Source organism: Belonocnema kinseyi, chromosome 6, assembly GCF_010883055.1.
Source record: "Belonocnema kinseyi isolate 2016_QV_RU_SX_M_011 chromosome 6, B_treatae_v1, whole genome shotgun sequence".
NCBI classification, from domain to species: domain Eukaryota; kingdom Metazoa; phylum Arthropoda; class Insecta; order Hymenoptera; family Cynipidae; genus Belonocnema; species Belonocnema kinseyi.
Genome location: NC_046662.1, coordinates 114,702,859 through 114,723,648, shown reverse-complemented (window position 1 = coordinate 114,723,648; position 20,790 = coordinate 114,702,859). Strand labels below are relative to the sequence as shown.

Below are 20,790 nucleotides of genomic sequence, written 5' to 3'. Positions count from 1 at the left end.
TAATATAATTTTGGAATTCGCTTATTATTATTTATTTAATTGTATTGTGCTTTTAAAATGTCAATTTCTAATTTCAATATTTATTGAAAATAAATCCATTTTATTTTTCAGTTTTAAAACAACTTTTTAAAAACTTTCATTATTATAGAAATGTTAAATGTTACCTTTTTGTAAATAGAAGAAAAATTATTATTACAGTATTATCGCAGATTTGTCATCGGTTCTTATAATTTTACTTGTCATTTTATAAATAGTCGACAATATATTAATCTTCTGAATAATAATGTGAATAATTATTTTGTCGGAAATACAAATTTAAATTTACGCGGCATCGCGTTATGCGCCATCTGCCGCCTCGTTGATTTTCGCGCGTTTTTTGGCACGTTCTTTTGTTTTCTCTCCGGTGAAACTTAAAATATATCAACAGTGTCGAATAGTGCGCGTCTGTTCAGTTATAGATAGTTATCAGTGTTATAATAATTGAAGGTAAGAATTGCATATAATTTACATTTTGCAATAATTTATCTGTCCTGGAAACAACAACTTTTCATAAAACTACCTCTTTTGTAGTAACCTTTTGAATTGTTGATTTTTAGGTTAGACGACCAATTATTGATTATTATAGTTATCTTTGATGAAGACATTCAAAAGCCAATTGGGTTTTTAGCAACAATTTATGCGAGATTTCCGAAACAGTTGAAGTAAAGGGACAAGCGGGTATGCAATTTTTCACTAAGGGTAGCACTTAAATTACGTATCAGATTATAGGCCATCTCTTAGGCCCCCTCCCCCCCTGTCAAAACCTTAACAAAGTATTTCTACCCCCCCCCCCTAACGCTGCACGTAATTTTCAGTTTCCAGAAATTTTTTGCTATTTATTGCTAGTAGAATTAGGCTGGGTGTTCGAAAGCATTTTCACAATCCTAAATAGCACTTTAATCTTGTTATACTTATAACAGAATATTTTAATGGAATAAAATACTATTTCAGACACAAATTTCAAATTTTCAGATTTATTCATTTATTTTTTTTAAACTTCTTTTTTACCATAAAAGATGCCTTTTTTGTAACCCTCAAAGCGAAATACGAATTTTCTCTAAAAAAATGAATTTTCAAACAAAAAATATTAATTCAGAAAAAATAATTTCCCACGAAATTAGTGCATTTTTACCTAACAAAAATGAAATTTCAAACAAGAAAATTATTGTTTTGCCAAAGAAGGAGGATTTTCTACAAACAAAGATTAATATGAAAAAAATTGAAAAGTTAAAATTTCACTCAAGAAATTAATTTTAAACCAAAGAAATCAATAAACAGTCAAATTTTCAATAAAAAAAAAATTTTAACCAAAAAATTACACCTTCAAAAAAATGAAATTTCGACTAAAAGAGATCAATTTTTAAATCAAAAAGATGAATTTTCAATAACATAGTTGAATGTTAGTCCAAAAAAGATCGTAGTTAACTTTTCAGAGTAAAAATCTGAAGTTTTTAACAAAAAATAAGTTTTTACATAAACATTGAATTTTTTACTTAAAACGGTGCATTTTTTCAACCGAAAATATGTACTTTTAACAAAATAATTAAATTTATTACTAAATAGTTCAATTTTGATCCAAGAAAGAAATTTGTATTAAAACAGATAAATTTTTTTAAATAAAAGGAAAAACTTTTTTTTTAGTTTAACTTTCATCCCGGAAAGATTTCATTCCAATTTTCAACATGAAAATATAAATTTTTCACAAAAGGTGAATTTCAAACAAAACAGTATAATTTTAAACTAAACAATTGTATTTTTAACCAAGGAAAATAAAATTTCTCTTCAAGTAAATATGTTTTTAATTAATTTTTTTTTTTAGTTAAATTTTCATCCAGAAATGATTTTAGTTCTTTTTTCAACACCGAAATATTATATTAAAACAAACAGTGAATTTGCAATATTTCCACTAAAAAAAATAAACCTTTGATAAAAAAATAAAAAATTTAAGAAAAAAGAGTTTTCATCTAAAAAATATCTCAGTCGACTTATCAGCAACAAAATATTAATTTAAACAAAAGGTTATTGTTTTACAAAACAGTTGAATTTGCACCCAAGTGAAAAACCCCTCCCCCTACCGTAACCAATCGTTACAAATTGTCTCCCCCCCCCCTTGAGGTTTTACGCAATTTAAGTACGGTCCCTAAACCTTGAACACTTTAAATTTGAAATTCAGTAATTAAAAAACGTTTGATTTGATAGTTTACAATTTTGATGTACGTCATTTTGAAATACTGAATTTATAGCACACGATTTTTTATTAAATAAAAATATTCAAATTAAAAGTTATCTGTTGTAATAAAGCAATACAGCAACAGTTTAAGAAATTGCATTTCGCTTTTTAAAAGTACAATATCATTAATTCTGTTAAAATCTTTAAGATACTTACAAAGAAGCAATGCAGAAATTAGCTCGTTTATAAGTGACAGAATTCGTATTCGCGATAAAAAGCGGAAGTTGCCAAAACTTGCAACAAAAAGTTTGCCTGCACTAAAAAAAATAAAAAGGATGAAAAAACCCCAATTATATCACAGACTTTAAGTAACGTTAGTACAAATAGTACTAAGTTTTTAAAAAAAGTTGAAAATCACACTGATTTATTTATGAAGAATAGTGAAGTGAATTCAAATGGAAATAGTACAAAAATGATAAAAGAACAAGACTTTATTAAAAACGACACACTAGGGGAAAACTTAGCTGTTCCTAAAAAAAAAAACTTTGAGGAAAGATGGTAATCAACGAATTTATTAATATTCATTAATTATATTGTAATTATTTGTCTGCCTTGAATTTTTATTGATTTTCATTGAAAATGTTATTAACTTCAATTTTGTTTTTAAAATATAATTCACTACTGTTTTCAGATCTTCATCCTGTCTTATCAGCGCTGAAGGGACTATCTGTCGATGTGCAGGAAATTTTAGCAAATCAGAGGTCCATTTTACTTCATTTAGGACAAAGAGAAACAGCTACAAAAAAGTTATTTACTGAAAAGTACAAACTAGAAATACCATTTCAGAGTACTGAACAATTTGGTGAATTTAACGAAAAATTAAAAATTGATGATGGGTGTCGGACAGAATTTGTAAGCATTGTAAATTTATATCGTACAAATTCTTAATTATTAACATATTATATTGAAACAATTTTTTTAAGCATTTACTTTTATTTTTTCAGTCTTCTTTGAATTACCTTTTTGATCAAGAGTTAAATGCATCAAAAACTTTAACAAATGTTTTTTAAAAATATCTCAGCCAAAATGTGATACTTAAATTTACGACAAAGAAAAACATTCCTGGCAAACGGATTATGAAGAGAATTTATTTTTATGAGTGTATCTCAGGTGAGATTAATGACTTTTGTAAAACATTTACTATACTTAATTCATACATACAAATTATATACAGACTTACGGACGTCCTGGTGAAAAGCCATTAACTGGGGATAACATTTGAAGTTTAATTAGCAAAGTTTTTAATAATGCTAAGGACCTGGACGGTGAGAGGTAGAAAACAGCTGCTTTGCAAATCAGACTGAGCGATAAAGCAGTTCGGGGTAAGGCCGAGGAATTTCAAGATCCACAGGAACATCTAGATCCAGAGGACCCTCTTCAAGATCGAAAGAAGGAACCAAACAGCGAAGATGAGTAAGTTATCAGCATGATAATTTAGATATTGTTATTTCAGTATCTCACATTGCCATATTTAATAATCTAGTTTAACAAGTTAGACTGAAAAAAATGATTGCATAACGTATTGCTTCATTCTGCAATCGTTATCATTTCTCATAAAAACCTTTGTTGAAAGATGTATAGTCTAACCAAAATTGAACTTATTTATGGTGTGAACTATTAAAAGTTTTAAAATAAAATAAATTTAATTATTTAAGGAGAAGGGCCGTACTTATTTTAAAGGCACAGGAAAGATTACCTGATACGGACCGTCTAAGGTAGGCTACATACGGCCCTTCTCATTCCGAGCGTGACGAATCACCATTAGGGCCTGATAGGATTTTCGTATCTGGGCTTTAAATAAAATAAGGCAACCTTATCAGGACCTGGTAGTGTCCTGATTTATATTTCTACACGGGATTTCGCTCGATAATATATGCATATATACATCTACAACTGTAATTTGGTAGTTGTGAATTAACTTTTGTTAAAGCTCCTTTGTTGAGGACTCAACTATTTTGTTTAAAATTTGTCTTTTTTGTTTGCAATCGACTACTTGGTTAAATGTTAAACTAATTGAGTAAAAATGGATCTTTTTTGGGTTGAGCATTCATCATTTTAGTTGAAAATTTAATTCTTTTGTTGACAATTCTTTCTTTCTTTGGTTGAAATTTAATCCTTTTATTGAACATTTCTTTAATTGTTTTAAGGCCAAACGACCTTTTAAAAATTTATTTTTCGGTTTTGTTGAAAATTCGACTTTTTAATGAAAAATTTGAATTTACAACCGAATAGTTTAACTTTTAACCAAATAGTTAAATTTTCAAACTATAAATATAAATTTTAAACTGAATGGCCAAATTTTCAAACAAAAACGATTAATCTTTAATCAAAAAGAGTTGCATTAAAAAAAAGTATTCTCAATGTAAACGTAGTGGTGGACATCTTAAAACAAAAAGAAAAGATTTTCAACGAAATATTGAAATTTTTAACCAGTGTTGAATTATCCAACCAGTATGTAAAATTTCAACAAAGTAGTTGAATTTTTAAGCTGCAAATATGGATTTTTAAAAGAAAATCCATATTTTATATTTCTTCCCTTTACCATCCATCTACCACCACAAACCCCCTTTTTCACAACACCTTCACCCCACATGATAAGTTTTAAAGTATTTATTTGTTATTGAAAGTGTTATTTTTAATACAAAATTTCATTAATTTCAATCTAATTTAAAATATAATAATTAAAACTAATTAAAAAATATATATATTTTTGTTTTTCATAAACTTTAATGTGAAAAGTCCAGGAGAAAGTGGGAGACTTAACTAAGCCCGAGATTTGACAATTGGCAGAAATTTGCGTTCAGTAATGTAATTTTTTCCAACTTAGTAAGGATTTATCTACTTTTGTATTCAAAATTCGAACAGTATTCATATATCGCGTTATTTCTTACAAAGTAGTGTAATGATTTCATATAAATCGGAATAATGAAGCAGTTATTACTAAAATGCTTATGACATTGAACGCATGTACTAATATTGGGGAGACTTGACCAAGATTTTCAGGGGAGAGTTTACCAAGTGACAACAAGCTTACTACATGTGTTTTTCTACCTATAATGTCATTAATTATTATGATGCGCGTGCAAACAATTTGCTACGTTGATTTATAAAAATTGTGGTTTAAAAATGCAAAGTTCTTTATTTAAAGAATATGATTACCATCAACGTGAGTTACAAAATTTGGAATAAAATAGTTCAATTTCATTTTCTATAAAAAAATATTAAATGTGTTGAAATCCTATTATAAAAGATTAATTACAGTTGCAGATACAGAACTCATCCCTTGGTGTCTTCTTTTATTTTATACTAATATTTTGTACCATTCATTAAATATGTATAACATAGAAAAGATAGACTTTCGATTGATTCTTTTTCATAAAAAGACAAAACAACGCGCGCCGTGGCGCGTGCAAGACTGCTAGTAGGATAATGAAATATGTGCAGGCTTAGACTATCGACGCGTGAATGGTTCTGCGAGCTTAAACGTTTTTGGCTGTTATCTCTAGTCCTCGCTCACTCGCTACTTGATACCAGAATAAAGCGACAAGTATCTCGGACTATGTGAGATACCATAAGGAATGATTTTAGATACCTTTCTTAACTTCGATTAACTTTCAATATTTGTTTTCGAAGATTCTAGACTGCAGAATTTTTCACGAATTATTCACGCATTAAATAAATGGTCAAAACAGGATGCCATATATAATTCTCCCCCGTGTGGAAATAATTCATGGCGCTATAATGTTCCAGCCTAGACCGCCACGAGTCTATATTGACGCTATCGCGAGAAACTATGCTGGGCGGTGAGCAAATGTAACGCTCCAATCGACTAGTCGCTATCTACACCAACAGTACTGACGCGTTCTAGTGAATCTAGTAAAATATAGTAGATCTAGATGCGACCTAGATTGCAAATTTAATACCTATTTTTATAATTAAATTATTCCTGACATAAAAGCACTATGAGCTACATTGAGAATATTAACAAATTACAGATTTCTGTAAGAAAAATTGAATATAGCTTGTATGTGCTTTTTTGGCAGAATGTTTCCAAATATTATTGATAAAAAAGAAAATAATAATTGTAAATGTTGTGAAACCAGGAGCCAACCTCAAAACTGAATTCTCATTTTACTCCATAAATACTAGAATTACATATTTTTTTTAATCATTAGGGCCTATTCCTGCATTGAAGCAAATTTTTATTCGGAGTGAAAAATTGGTTAATTTCAATAACTTTTATGTGAGACGCTTCTTTTCAAATGCTGTGGTCAGAATAAAAATAAACACCTTATACAAGAACTGTTGGAATAAGCCAATGTTCTACTCCGAATAAAGATTTAATTGAAAAGAGGACTAAGTCCTGATTATCTAGAAAAGATGTAATTCTAGTATTTATGGAGTACAATGAGAAAATCCAGTCTCGAAGTTGGGTCTTGATTCCAACGCCCTTACATCGCTTACGTCGAAAAAGAATCTGGAAAACTTTAAACCTCGTGGTGGCAAAACGAAACGTTTCTGAAACACTCAATGGCCGCATGGCGAACGTCTGATTCTTGCAATCCGGTTCCGGTTATTGTTGCCTGCTTTTTTGATAGCAGTTTTTAAATTGTATTGCATGATGAAAATTAAGTGCTGTTGGTAGCACTGCAGAATATTTGAGGTTAGGAAATATGTCATTTTAATGTGTATGAGTAATGTGGATACATCTCTTACGAAAAGGAAAATTACTTTTCTAGAAAACCTAACGATAAAATGTCTTTATTCAGCAATAATTTTTTATATTAGCTTTGTCTTTCATTCAATATTTTACCAGTAAACAATGTATAGTTGGTCAGATCAATCGATACTTAGCGATGAATTAAATTAACAAATCTTCACTATGAGACAACACAGGCAACTTTATTTGTTCTATTCCCTTTTATTTGTGCACTTTGGCAATGTTACGGAAAACTGGCGAAACTTTAAAAGTTGCGTCAAAATAAAAAATAATGTGATGTCAAATTCTGGCTAGCGACTTTTTCGCATTTAACGAATGTATTATCTATAGAGAAAAAAAATATTAATAAGCTGTGGTATCATCAGGATCATTTAAGAACGGTCTGAAAGCCAACCACGTACGAACGCTCACACGCAGACACACAAATTGATTCTTATCTAGAAGGAAACAATAAATCATCCTTGTTTTTCTTGCAATAACCTTGAACCTGTTTACATGAATTTGGCTCCAGACTATTGCGCAATTGTGACGTCATCAGAACCCTTCCAGAATGATCTCAAAGCTTAGCACGGAGGCGACCCATTTTTTCCAGAAAATGCCGGTAAGGTAGGAATCGTGAGCCACAACTCACATTTTTATAAACTATATTACACAGTGGCTTCCATGGCCCTATGGTGTAATAGTAAGGCCCGTCACACGCACACACACAGTATCAGATACGCATGCACATATACTATAAATATAAAAATGGGCTTAGTACCAGGCTTGTAAAAAATAGCCCAGTCCCCAACTCAATAGCCCTCTGGTAAATAAGATTTAGAAGACGTAATATTAACATGGATATGTACTACTATGCTGCCAAATCTGACTTAGTTTCAGTATGGTAGGAAGGTATTATCAGTCTCCCATAAGAACACACAGATGTATGCTCATCTCGTACGCTCAACCTCACACAGGACGCGCATCCAGACGTTCACCTCATACAGATACGCACTAACCCTTAGTGATCCAGGAACGCACCTGCATATCTATTCATGCATTCATGCATACATACATACATATAGACACATTCGTAAAAACCTTTTTTTCGGATTCTGGGGGTCTCAAAACGTGGAAATTTGACAAAAACCGGGGGGTCAAATATTACACAAATCTAATACCTTCTCTGATGAAAATTTAATATTCGTTAATAATCTTTCTTTAATAGTGACATACAAATGTTAAGATATTTTAGCTTTGTTACAAAGTCTATTTGATTAAATTAGAAATATCACATTTAAGAGTTCGTTATTTCATTGTAATAGAAAACTGTATTTTAGAATTGATCATATTCCTTGTTTGTCATCTATAGATATAATAATTATATTTATTGTATAGTAGCATTATATTTTAAAACGGCATTAACAAAAATTAGTTCTTTATCATTATATTTAAAAGTGTTTGAATATCCGGGTGTTTATCGTAAGTTCTAGACGGTTTATTATTAGGGACTGTGAAGGATAAATAATGGGTTAACACTCCGATTAAATTTCAAAACTGTATATTTTGAGAAGAAACTGAAATTAACCTAAGAATTTAACAAGGTAACAGTTATCGCACGGCTATAGTTCACGAATCAAAATTGCTAATGATTGAGAACTTCTTCGCACCTTAGAGGATAAAAATCGAATGTTTAACAAACAAAAATCTAGGATCGTCTCGGACCCGAGAGCGCGAAGATGGAAAAATCGATGACCGAAGAAGGGATGAAACATATGGTAGGGACAGACGGAGGCTTTGATTGGTTGTTACAGACGGTGATAGGAAATTCGGATACTCCCTTTTTGTTACGTAGATTTTGGGAAAAACCCAGGTAACGGAGTTGGTGGGAGGTTTACTGTTCTTTAATAGAGTCCCTAAACTCAATAGCTTTCTGGCAGGGTTGAAGGCCTTAATTGCTTAGTACAGATGCATCGGTCTGGCCATCAAACCTCCAAATCGTTTGATACAAACAAGGCTGTAAATTTTATCGCTGGAACGTGAGTTTTTGCCAGTTTTGCAGACCAAGAAAGATTAGTTGTAAATTTTACAAATGCAGTCAATAGACTTAAGTTTTAGGAGTGCAGCCTTATGAATGTTCTATTTTCACTTTTGAAACATTTAAGGAATAAGATACGCTTTCTTAAATCTAAGAAGAAATATTAATTTTACAAGAAACTTTCCCGCCCCTTTGAACGGATCTGGTTCAGCAAAAAAAAACTGCTGGGTAAACGTAGCATTAGTATCAGTATTAGTGAAAATATCACATGCTCAATATTGTCAGGTAACCTAATTTGAGTAAAAAGTAGTAAATGATAAATACAGCTCAAACGAGAAAAAACATCAATAGATAAGCATAAATCATAAGAAGTAAAATATCAATGGATAACCATATTCACATGGAGTAGAAAAAGCATAGTGAAACATAATCATAAAGAGACAATAACCGAGAAGCCAGTTTAGTTGTGTACAGGGTCCAGAGGAAGTGGACACAATTTCTTCACGCTCCTCTTGTCGATTCCTTCAGCGGTCTTTACAGAGACCACTCGCACAATACCATCACTTCCAGGATAGGTATCGATGACTCAAGCCAGTGTCCACTGCATTGGCGATGCATTGTCTTCCTTGATGAGGACTATCATTCTCATAGCAATGTTGGCGGAACCTGAGTGCCATCTGCCACGAACGGCAAGCTCGTTCAAATACTCCTTGTGGCAGCGGCACCAGAAGTGCTGTCTCATCCGCTGAGCATGTTGCCAAGATGAAAGCCTAATGTACTTTTCATCACGAAGGTTTTCCTGAGGAACGCTTATTAATGGCCCACCAATAAGGAAATGACCTGGAGTTAAGGGCCGCAAGTCATTAGGATTAGAAGACATTAGACTTTATTCCCTGATTGTTCAAGTAACCTTTCAATGCTACATTGTGATTTGTAGAGTTGAAAAGTTGCTTGAGTTCGTTTAATTGTCTGTTAGCACCTTGGAAATTCATACCATTATCGGATCTAATTTTGTCGGGCTTTCCTCGTCGCGAAATGAATCTTTTCAAACTGCCAAGAAAGGCAATCGTAGTAAGATCGCTCACTAGTTCTAGATGCACAGCTTTAGTTGCAAGGTACACGAAAACTTTTACATAGGTTTTAACCTTTTTTATATTGCGATATCGTCTTTCTTTTATGTAGAAAGGTCTGCAGTAGTCGACTCCGACATTCAGGAATGGTCGCGAATATTCTAATCGATCCGAGGGTAGGTTTCCCATTTGATGATCAATACCGCGAGGCTTTGAGCGAAAGCATTTAATGCACAGATGAATCAATCGACGCGTCACATTTCTGCCATCGATGGGCCAGTATCGTTCTCTTACAGAGTACAGGGTAGCTTGAACTCCCGAATGTTTTAACGTAAAGTGAGTGTCGCGAATAATAAGATCAGTCACGTGATGTTTTTGTAGAAGCAGAATGGGATGTTTCTGATTATATGCTAAGTCTGAATAGATGAGCCTTCCACCTACTTTCAAAATTCCCTGATCTAAAAACGGATTGAGGTTAAGAATTTTGCTCTTTGAATCTACAGCTCCCTTATGTGCTAAGCTATCAATTTCTTTCGCAAAGGTATTTGCTTGAGTGAGTTCAATAATGCGCTCTGTTGATAATTTTAGTTCTGTTTCAGAAAGTTCGCCGGTTAACTTTACAGAATTGCTTTTTTTGTGTATTGTGACGAAATCGAAAACAATACGCGAGTACTCGCTTTAATTTTTTAAAGGTAGAAAATTGTTTGAAAACGGTTTCAGCTTCGTTAGATTTGTCTGAGTCGTTAGACTTGTTTAATAAAGTACTTGCCATTGCAATCTGCGGCAAATTGGATTTACGTTCGGGGATTTCGCACCTTTTTAATTCCAAGTTAGGACAACTGCATTCCTCCTGAATAAGCCAGTGAGGACCACGCTGCCAAAATACGATGTCGGGCATAAATTTGTCTGGTAATTGCCCCCGAGAACATAAATTGGCAGGATTTTTATTCGTGGGTACGTGCCTCCACGTGAGATTAGCGAAGTTTTGTATAATTTCTTGGACTTTCGCTACTCGATTTGACACGAAGGTTTTTAGTGTGCGGAGGTTTATTAATCCAATGCAGAGCCACTGTGAAATCTGACCAGAAAATAGTTTGACTGAACTTTACATGCTGTAATGCCGAACCAGTGGCCTCGTAGAGACGTGACAGCAGAAGAGCGGCGCATAATTCTAATAGCGGTAATGTTATTGTCTGTACTGGGGCGGCTCGAGATTTCGAGCAAACGAGAGATGAATGGTGCTGGCCCTGCTTATCAGTGGACCGCAAGTAAATGCAGGCTCCGTAACCCTTCTCGCTAGCGTCACAGAACCTGTGCATTTGAACATTAATTGTGTCGCGAGCAAGTACGCACCGATTAAATCTGATTTCATTCAAGGATGGTAGTTGGTCTTTAAGTTGAAGCCATTCTGAATGAATTTCTTTAGGTAGCGGGTCATCCCATTCTGCTTGCATTTTCCAAAGAATTTGCATACAAATTCTACCGTAAAGAGTAATGGGGCCCAATAATCCTAAAGGGTCGAATATTTTAGCGATTGCAGAGAGGACGATTCTTTTTGTTACTTTATCAGTTTTATCTAGCTCTTTTACGACATAAAGAATCGTGTCCTCTCTGGAATTCCAGCAAAGTCCTAATGTTTTTATAGTGTCTGAAGAATCGAGAGATAGTAGTTCAGTTTTTGATTCTTCTCTAAAATCGCAAGTTAAGCGTGGGTCGTTTGAGGCCCATTTCCGCAAAGTTAACCCACCATTTCCAACAAGCTCGACAAGTTCATTGCGAAGATCTAATGCATCCTTGAAACTAGCAGCGCCTGTCAGCAGATCATCCACGTAGAAATCGCGAGTGAGAACTTGAGCCGCGACAGGGTAAGAGTGACCTTAATCTTTCGCCAACTGGGACAAGACTCGCGTTGCAAGAAAGGGTGCTAAAGCGGTACCGTAAGTTACGGTTTTTAACTGATATGTTTTTATAGGATCGAATGAACTTTCTCGCCAGAGAATTTTTTGAAAAGCTGAGTCTTCGTGACTGACCTCAACCCGACGGTACATCTTCTCGATGTCAGCTGTTAGTGCAAAAGGAAATGACCGAAAACGCGTATAGATTGTAAAAAGATTGTCCTGTACAGTTGGACCGACCATGAGTGAGTCGTTTAACGAAATACCGCTCGAACTTTTCGCAGAGCCATCGAAAACTACTCTAATTTTTGTTGTTAAACTATTATCCTTTAGAACAGCGTGATGAGGTAAAAACAAACCGTGGTTCGTGGGAACGTTATCTTGGGTTTCAAACAAGCTTGGAACCGTCGCAAGGCCATTTGATAGGAATCGCCAATATCACTCTTCTTATCATTAAAGGGTGATCTTCACAGTATTTTTCTTCGTTAGATAAGTGTTTTATAGAAGGGACTTGCTCGATTTCCCAAAATTTGGAGAGTTCATCTGAGGTCGAATTGACTTCTGTCTGAGAAAGGTGGGAAACTACTTCTCTACGCTGAGATATCTTGGGATAAATTGTATCAGAAACTACCCAGCCTAGCTTTGTTTTTTGGAAAATCGTATCTTGACCTTGAATCTCAATTTGACCTGAACATAAAATTCTATAAAATTGTCGGACACCTAAAAGGGCATGAATTTCTCCGCGTTTATAAAATTCAGGATCTGCTAGATATATGTTAGATGGAACCTGAAATGAATTTCGATCTAGAGGTGTTCCAGATAGTTTTTTCGTTACCTGATCAACAAGAAGAAAATTTAATGTTTTTTCGTAATTATTGAATCGCGATTTAATTGACGGAACTACTGAATTTTTTACTTCAGTGCCTACTGAATTCAAACCAGAAAAATCTATGTCGACTGGATACTTAGGAATCTGGAGAAGAGAGGCCATTTTTTCAGTCATATAATTGGACTGCGACCCATTGTGTAATAGAATTCGGCAAGTATGCGGTTTGCCCTCGTTATCAAATATGTCTTCGACCGCGGTGGACAGTCACATAACGCGTCTGAAACATTTTGAACTGAATGAGCTTGCATATTGACTGACGGATTTTTCTGACTATTTTTCTCAGAATTCTCGATATTTTCGCGATCAACATGAAGAAGCGAGTTGTGTCTCTTGCCACATTCGACAGGGACCACCGCGACACTCGTTGACTCTGTATTTGGGATATAGGCAATTTGTGCAAAGCGAATTCTTTTTGACTGCTTTTTGCCGTTCTTTCGGCGAGAGATTGAGGAATTTTTCGCACGAGTTACTTTTTTGTTCCTCTGAACAGTGATAACAACTGAACTTCGACGTTAAAGCTAAATGCGCGTGTTGATAGGATTTTTTGAAGCCGTGCGACGTACGCTTATTATCGGGTTTATTTTCAGGCTTATTTTCCGATTTATTGTGAAAAATTGTGGACGAATGGGAAAATTGACTTTCCTCAAATTGTGCGCGGCGCTGTAGAAACTCTAAAAATTCTTTCATTGTCGGTATTTGAGCTTCGCTGGAAAGGTCTTCCCATTTTTTGCGAAGCTGGAAAGTAAGCTTACTTTTTACTATCAGTATTAGTAATGTATCCCACGTATCTACAGATTCGCCTAATGCACGAAGCGCTCTAATATGCTTCTGAACCTGATCTAATAGGGCACGCACTGAGAACTCTTTCGATACGGGTTTTAAATCTATGAGTGATTTCGCGTGACTTTCCACGATTACCTTTTTATTGTAATACCGCTCCTGTAAGAGTTTCCAAGCTACTTTGTAATTCTCGGAGGACGTTTCTATTGACGCTCTTACTTCCGCGGCGTCTCCTCGCAGACAACTTTTTAAATGTACAAGTTTTTCTACATCTTTAATTTCGCTACGATCATCCACTAGAGCTTTAAATGTGTCAGAGAAACCTAACCACGCTTCGTAAGTGCCGGTGAATTTAGGCAAGCTGAGAAATGGCAGTTTAGAATGAGTTGAAATAGTGTTATCACTGTTTCCTAAATCCGAAGCTAAATCTACCGAGGAATTGCGATTACTTGAGCCGCTGCTCACACTTGGATTGAATCTGATAGCAGGATTCTCAGTTATTAACTTTTGAATTTTCCGGAGATAGAGTAGTATCTGCTTTCAAAGGACTCGCGCTTATTTTCGTGCCTTGCTACTAAATCTTCTGTATCTGAATTGATTAATTGTAATCGCGATTGAATATTTTTTAACTCTGCCCACAACTTTTTATGATTGAATAACCGCTCTTCTAGGTCTAGGGAAGCTAAATCTGATTCCAGGGTTATTTTTAATAATTCTTTTTCACTTGCTGTGAGAGAGCGTTTAATGATACCGCGCTTTAGATTTAATTCTTTAATCTCGGCTTCAATTTCAGCAACGGTAGCCATTTTAACTTAAATTGAACACTTGCAAATAATGCACTTGTCAACCATGGAAATTTACACATATAGGAACATTGATAAGGAAATAGTGTTACCAAAAACTCGCTTACCTCTGATGAGCTGGACCACTGATGGTTGATGCTGTGAAGATTTATCTCCTTTTATATGGATCGTCTGGACATGAATTGTACTGCTGCCAGGATGCTGCTGCCTTGGGATTCTTGTTGAATAATCGTCTGGACGAAAAGTCAGATTCCACCCAGGAATTTAACTTGAAGAATTGCGAATTCTTTCTCGGTAAAGAATCGAATTGTGCAAAGTTTCTGTCTCTGCTGCGATAACTGTTGTACTCTAATTTCGATCTGCCGTGAAGTCCTCGATTGCTGCTTGGCTCCAAGATATGTCCAGCGAGGCCACTGACACACTTCACGATTCACAGAATTCTCACTGGTTTGTGTATATTTTTGCGAAAAGTTCAACTAACTTTTTGCACAATAGACACAATACTATATCACTCAGAACGTATAATGTCACTTTTATTGTCACTGAAGCGATAAAATATCCACATTCGAAGGACCAAAAAATGTTTATCGTAAGTTCTAGATGGTTTATTATTAGGGAATGTGAAGGATAAATAATGGGTTAACACTCCGATTAAATTTCAAACTGTATACTTTGAGAAGAAACTGAAATTAACCTAAGAATTTAACAAGGTAACAGTTATCGCACGGCTATAATGCACGAATTAAAATTGCTAAGGATTGAGAACTTGTTCGCACCTTAGAGGATAAAAATCGAATGTTTAACAAACAAAAATCTAGGATCGTCTCGGGCCCGAGAGCGCGAAGATGGAAAAATCGATGACCGAAGAAGGGATGAAACATACGGTAGAGATAGACGGAAGCTTTGATTGATTGTTACAGACGGTGATAGGAAATTCGTATACTCCATTTTTGTGACGTAGATTTTGGGAAAACCCAGGTAGCAGAGTTGGTGGGAGGTTTACTGTTCTTAAATAGAGTCCCTAAACTTAATAGCTTTCTGGCAGGGTTGAGGGCCCTAATTGCTTAGTACAGATGCATCGGCCTGGCCCTCGAACCTCCAAATCGTTTGATACAAACAAGGCTGTAAATTTTATCGCTGGAACGTGAGTTTTTGCCAGTTTTGCAGACCAAGAAGGATTAGTTGTAAATTTTATAAATGCATTCAATAGACTTAAGTTTTAGGAGTGCAGCCTTGTGAATTTTCTATTTTCACTTTCGAAACATTTAAGGAATAAGATACGCTTTCTTAAATCTAAAAAAGAAATATTAATTTTACAACAAAACACCGGGACTAACGCAAAATAACGAAAAAATGAATAACAAAATCATAAATTAGCAAGAAAAAAAAGTTGCCGAATCATAAAATAAATAAATTTTTAAATTCCCATAAATATTTCTATTGCTGAAATTTAAGTTTGACGAAACTTAAAATTTGCCGAAAATAATTATTAAATTATTAATTAATGATTAACTAAATTGTTTGCCTCATTTATAATATTATGAATAGCTCATAAGTGAATAATGATTTAACTATGTTCAGCAGTTCTAAATTTCGAGAATTGAAATATTTGCAGGAATTTAATAAATCGTTTATTTTACAAGTCGGCCTTGAAAATATATATTTTTATCATTTTTTTCATTCATTTGTGTATTCGTTATTTATTTTCAAATTATTTGTTTTTAAGTTCTGAATATCCATGCAGTTTTTTGTTTGTTTCAGTCAGCCCTGTGCATCTCTCGATATTTCAGATTTTAACTTGACCCCGCAACCAATCTTTGCCGCAACTGTCCTAAGCTGATTAGTTCCTAATATCTCCAGCGCCGGACTAATTGTCCCATCACTCCCTGTTTTTACATAGAAAGCAATGAGAACTAAATCACTTTCTAATTTTTTAGAAAAAAAAATGTTATTTCCATACAAAAAATTCTTGAATTTAAAACAATGTTACTCATTTAACATTTCAAAATACTTTTCCAATAATTTTCTATGAATACTAAAGACAAAATATGATTTATATGGTCGTAAAATAATCCTGGAAAAGTGGAATATACCTTATTTTTGAATTTGAATAAAAAGTAAAATATGATTCTTAAAGTTTATTGTCGGAAACAAATTAACAATATTATTAATGGAATGTCAAAATCCTGAAGAAAACTGTGAATAGTATTAAGTTGAAACTTACCATGTGAATACTCTCGCTTATGAATATATAATGGATATCATGTATTTCTAATTGAATTTAACTAAATTTACATTTGAAGCCATTTTATTTAATAATCAGTGAGAAATAAAAAAATTAATTTTCTTAATTGCTCTCTTTTATCATTATCTGCTGTGATATTTAAGAAAGCAGTATCTACAAAAAATCGAAAATGAGTTTTTGTATCGTTGGAATCGTAAAAAAAAGATACATCCGTTTATGAAAATTGTTTTTTTAAATTGGTGATAAAATTAAAGATAATTTTTTAATAATTATTGCAAGAAACCCGCTTCTTTTAATTCTGGCGAGTCGTGTTAGGTGAGAAAACAGTATTTACAGAAAATTTTCCGTAACTGCAAGAATTGTATCACGGAGGCTCGAATACGGCACCAAAATTACACAAGAAAGCAATATCTTTCAGACACGCGTTTTTGCCTGACACCGACTGGGTCTCAGAGGACGTGATGTTACGCAAGAAAGCAGTCCAAAGATACTGCTTTCTTGAAATTATGGGACCTCAGCAAACGCAGTGTCTACAAATAAAATTATTACAAATTGCAAAATGAACACAGATAATTATAAAAATTGTTAAAAGGAAGCAATATACTCGTATTTACTCCGCCCGGTTGTTGATTGCTGAAGAAAGGTAGAAAAACTTTTTTTTTTAATTTGAGAAGAACCTTTTACAAAGGCATTTTCGACTTTTTAAAATAATTTGTATTTGTTTATATTTCAAAAGATGTTAATAATTGTAGTTATTATTTATATAATATTATTGAAATGTCTTTTTTAAATTATTTCAAGCATGTGTTTGTATCGATTTATTAATTATTCGCCGTCAATTCAAATTTTTCGCAGATACTGCTTTCTTGCGGAAACCTAGGCTGCTTTGCGAGACCCGGTGTTTGCAAGAAAGCAGTTTCTACAGATGAGGCGTTTTTGCGTAATTTCAACTCACATTTTTTGCAATATCTGCATTTTTTACAACAAATTAACAATTTATTTTATTTTTTTCAGAAATGAGAAGATCACCTGTAAATTAGCCAAGCACGATAGAACAAAGTTTGAAATGGAAATATAAATGAGGGGTCTACACGAATAATGATTTTAACAGTTTTGATGATTTAAAGATTTGGATACACCAAATCAAACCAATCTTCGACCGACAATGCAAATAAATTTTTAGCTGTGGGTAACAATTTCAATGTTCCTTTAAATGCGAATAAAATTCCTGTAAATAGTTTGATTGCAAATATTGAAAATTCTATAAAAAATATTATGAAAGAGGATGTAAAACTTAATATTCGAAAAACTGTTACTCAAGTACTTTTGAAATCATAAAAACATAAATAAATTTAAAAATTTAGAAAAACCAGTCTAGTTAGTTGAAAAATTTCAAAAAGAACATGAAGATTACATTTTTGTGAAAGCAGAGAAGGGAAATCCAACCGTTGTAGCTAATAGAGATGACTAATAAAACTGTTGAAAATATTCTTAAGAATAATATTTGCTTTAAAAATATAAAAACAAGTATGGTTCCAACATTGGAATACAAATATAATGACATAGTCATTAGATGGGAGATAAAAAGATTGATTATTGATCAATCTTGATACCGGTTAAAAATTCACAATAGTGTTGTGGCAAAAGCTTATGCTGTTCCAAAGGTACTTGAGCCTGAATTAAATTGGAGATTAATTGTTTCTACAGTTTGTTCTCCTACTTACAATTTATCCAAATACATTTCTAATATTTTCAAACCAGTTTCCCAAAATACTAGTTCTTTTATAAAAAATAGTTGGGAACTTAAAGACATTCTAAAAAACATTATTGTACCTAAAACTCACTCAATAGTTTCCTTTGATGTTGTATCGATGTTTGATAGCATTCCGCTTGATCTTGCTTTAGATTCTATTAAAGAAGAGCTTATTTTAAATCATAATTTAACAAAACTAACTAAGAATGAACTATTAATAGCCACTAGAACTGTTTTCAATGGCACTGTTTTCTCTTTCAATAACAAATTCTATAAACAAATATCAGGTTGTCCAATGGGTTCGACCTTATCTCCGGTAGTTTCTGATTTAGTATTACAAGATGTTGAAAAAAGGGCTCTCGATTTATTAGATTTCACACCTATCCTATATAAAAGATATGTCGACGATATCATAGCAATTGTTCCTTCCGATAAAATTGACCTTCTTGTAAACGTGTTTAACAGTATAGAGGAAAGCACAAAATTCACTCATGAAATTGAAATAAACAATTTTATGAACTACCTTGACTTACCAATAATTAAAGATTCAAATGGTTTTTTATTAACTAACTGGTACAAACAACCATCTTGGTCTGAGATATCTCAATTACAATTCACATAATTTATTTTGTCATAAAATCGGTTCATTTAAAAGTCCAGTTGATGAATGTGTCAAATTGAGTGACGTGCAATATAGAAAAGAAAATGTAAATCAACTAAAAACAACATTAGTATCAAACAACTATCCTCTTCCTTTGAATAATGACATTATCGCTGAGCATGTGCATGAAATTTATAACAGTGCTAAAAATAAAAATAAATGGATTGATGCAAACAATAAATTTGATTTAAAAGTTACGTTACCATATATACAAGGTCTCTCTGAACGTTTACGAAGTTCATTAAAAACATTCAACATAACTGTTTATTTTAAAAGCACTAACAGTTTAGATAACTATTTATTAAAGAAAAACGATAGGGATAGCAATGAAAATTTGTCTGGTGTTATTTATATGATAAAATGCAAATGTTGTAATAAACTTTATACAGGTGAAACTGGGAGGAGATTAAAAACTAGAATTGCCGAACATAAAAGAGATTGTACAATTGGGAATTTAAATACAGGTTTGTCACAACACTCTTGGAATTCTAATCACTTTTCGATTTCGAATTCAGGAAATCATTTTGTTTCAATTTATATACTGCTTTTATCTTCATCAACGATTCACCGCCTTAATTATCTCCTAGTCATATGTTCGTCGTTGTTCCAAACACTTTGAAGTTTTCAAAAATCGATAATAATGTAGTTTTTACGCTAAAAAACCCTCTTCAATTTTATGATGCTTTCTCCTTTTACTCATCCTCAAAAATTGTTTGGAGTCTTACTTTTTTAAGTTTATAATAACGTACAAATTATTTTAAATATGACACAAAAATTTGACACGTACTAGCACCAAAATTAAAATGATTGTTATTTCGCATACAAATCGTTTTAAACTCAGGTATTATATATTTAAAAAATATATTTTTTACTCATAAATAATAATTTTTTCAAACTATTTATATTTACTTTTATTATGTAATAGCTTATTATAATTATTATTTAGATACTCTAAAAAATGCACGCAGTGATGCCGCAAAGTCGTCGTCGAAGTTTCAATTTATTCTAAAAATAAATGGAGTTTGAAATAGCTCTAATTTGTTTTTATTTGGCCGTGACCGTAAGACAGAAGGAATAATTTTTCTACAATTTATTTAACAGTTTTCTTCGATTATCTCGGTTTGCTGTTTTTGTAGATACTATTTTCTTAAATATCACGGCAGTTATATTATTTTAAGTCTTTAAAACAAAGATGTTAAAACATTGATTATATTTACACTTGGACGTTTTATAAAATTATAATGTTATATGTTATATGTTCATGTATAAAAATTTATTTCAATCTCAATTACATTTTTCTCATTATATTCAATAGTGTAAGTGCTCGCTAAACCCTCAAATATTAAGTTTGACCTTATACACTTTTAAAACTTTCTGCACAAAACTTTATATGTTTTATTGATATAAATACTATTTACTGCGTTTTCAGATATAAAAAGGATTATATTTAACTTTTTATTAAAGCGAAATGAGATCCAGAAGAAAGTAAGGTTAGAAAACCATTTTTCTACAGAGTGACGTACGATAACCCACGCAAATAAAAAATACGTATGATGTAAAATAAATAATATGATTATAATTTTAGCGCACTCCTATTTGTAAACTGAGTGAAATGTCATTTACAATCATAATTTTTGAAAGAACTATTTTTTGGCAAATGTGTGGATTAAAAATCATATAGTCTAATT

The 20,790-nt window shown here is 32.7% G+C and overlaps 1 long non-coding RNA gene across 1 annotated transcript; it reads left to right on the top strand.

The window, feature by feature from the left end:
• Positions 1–425: 425 nt before the first annotated feature.
• Positions 426–17,866, top strand: LOC117175132. Its single transcript, XR_004467442.1, has 6 exons — positions 426–486; positions 597–717; positions 2,901–3,121; positions 3,214–3,379; positions 3,444–3,682; positions 17,703–17,866. It is a non-coding gene; the product is annotated as an uncharacterized LOC117175132 (long non-coding RNA).
• Positions 17,867–20,790: the final 2,924 nt, after the last annotated feature.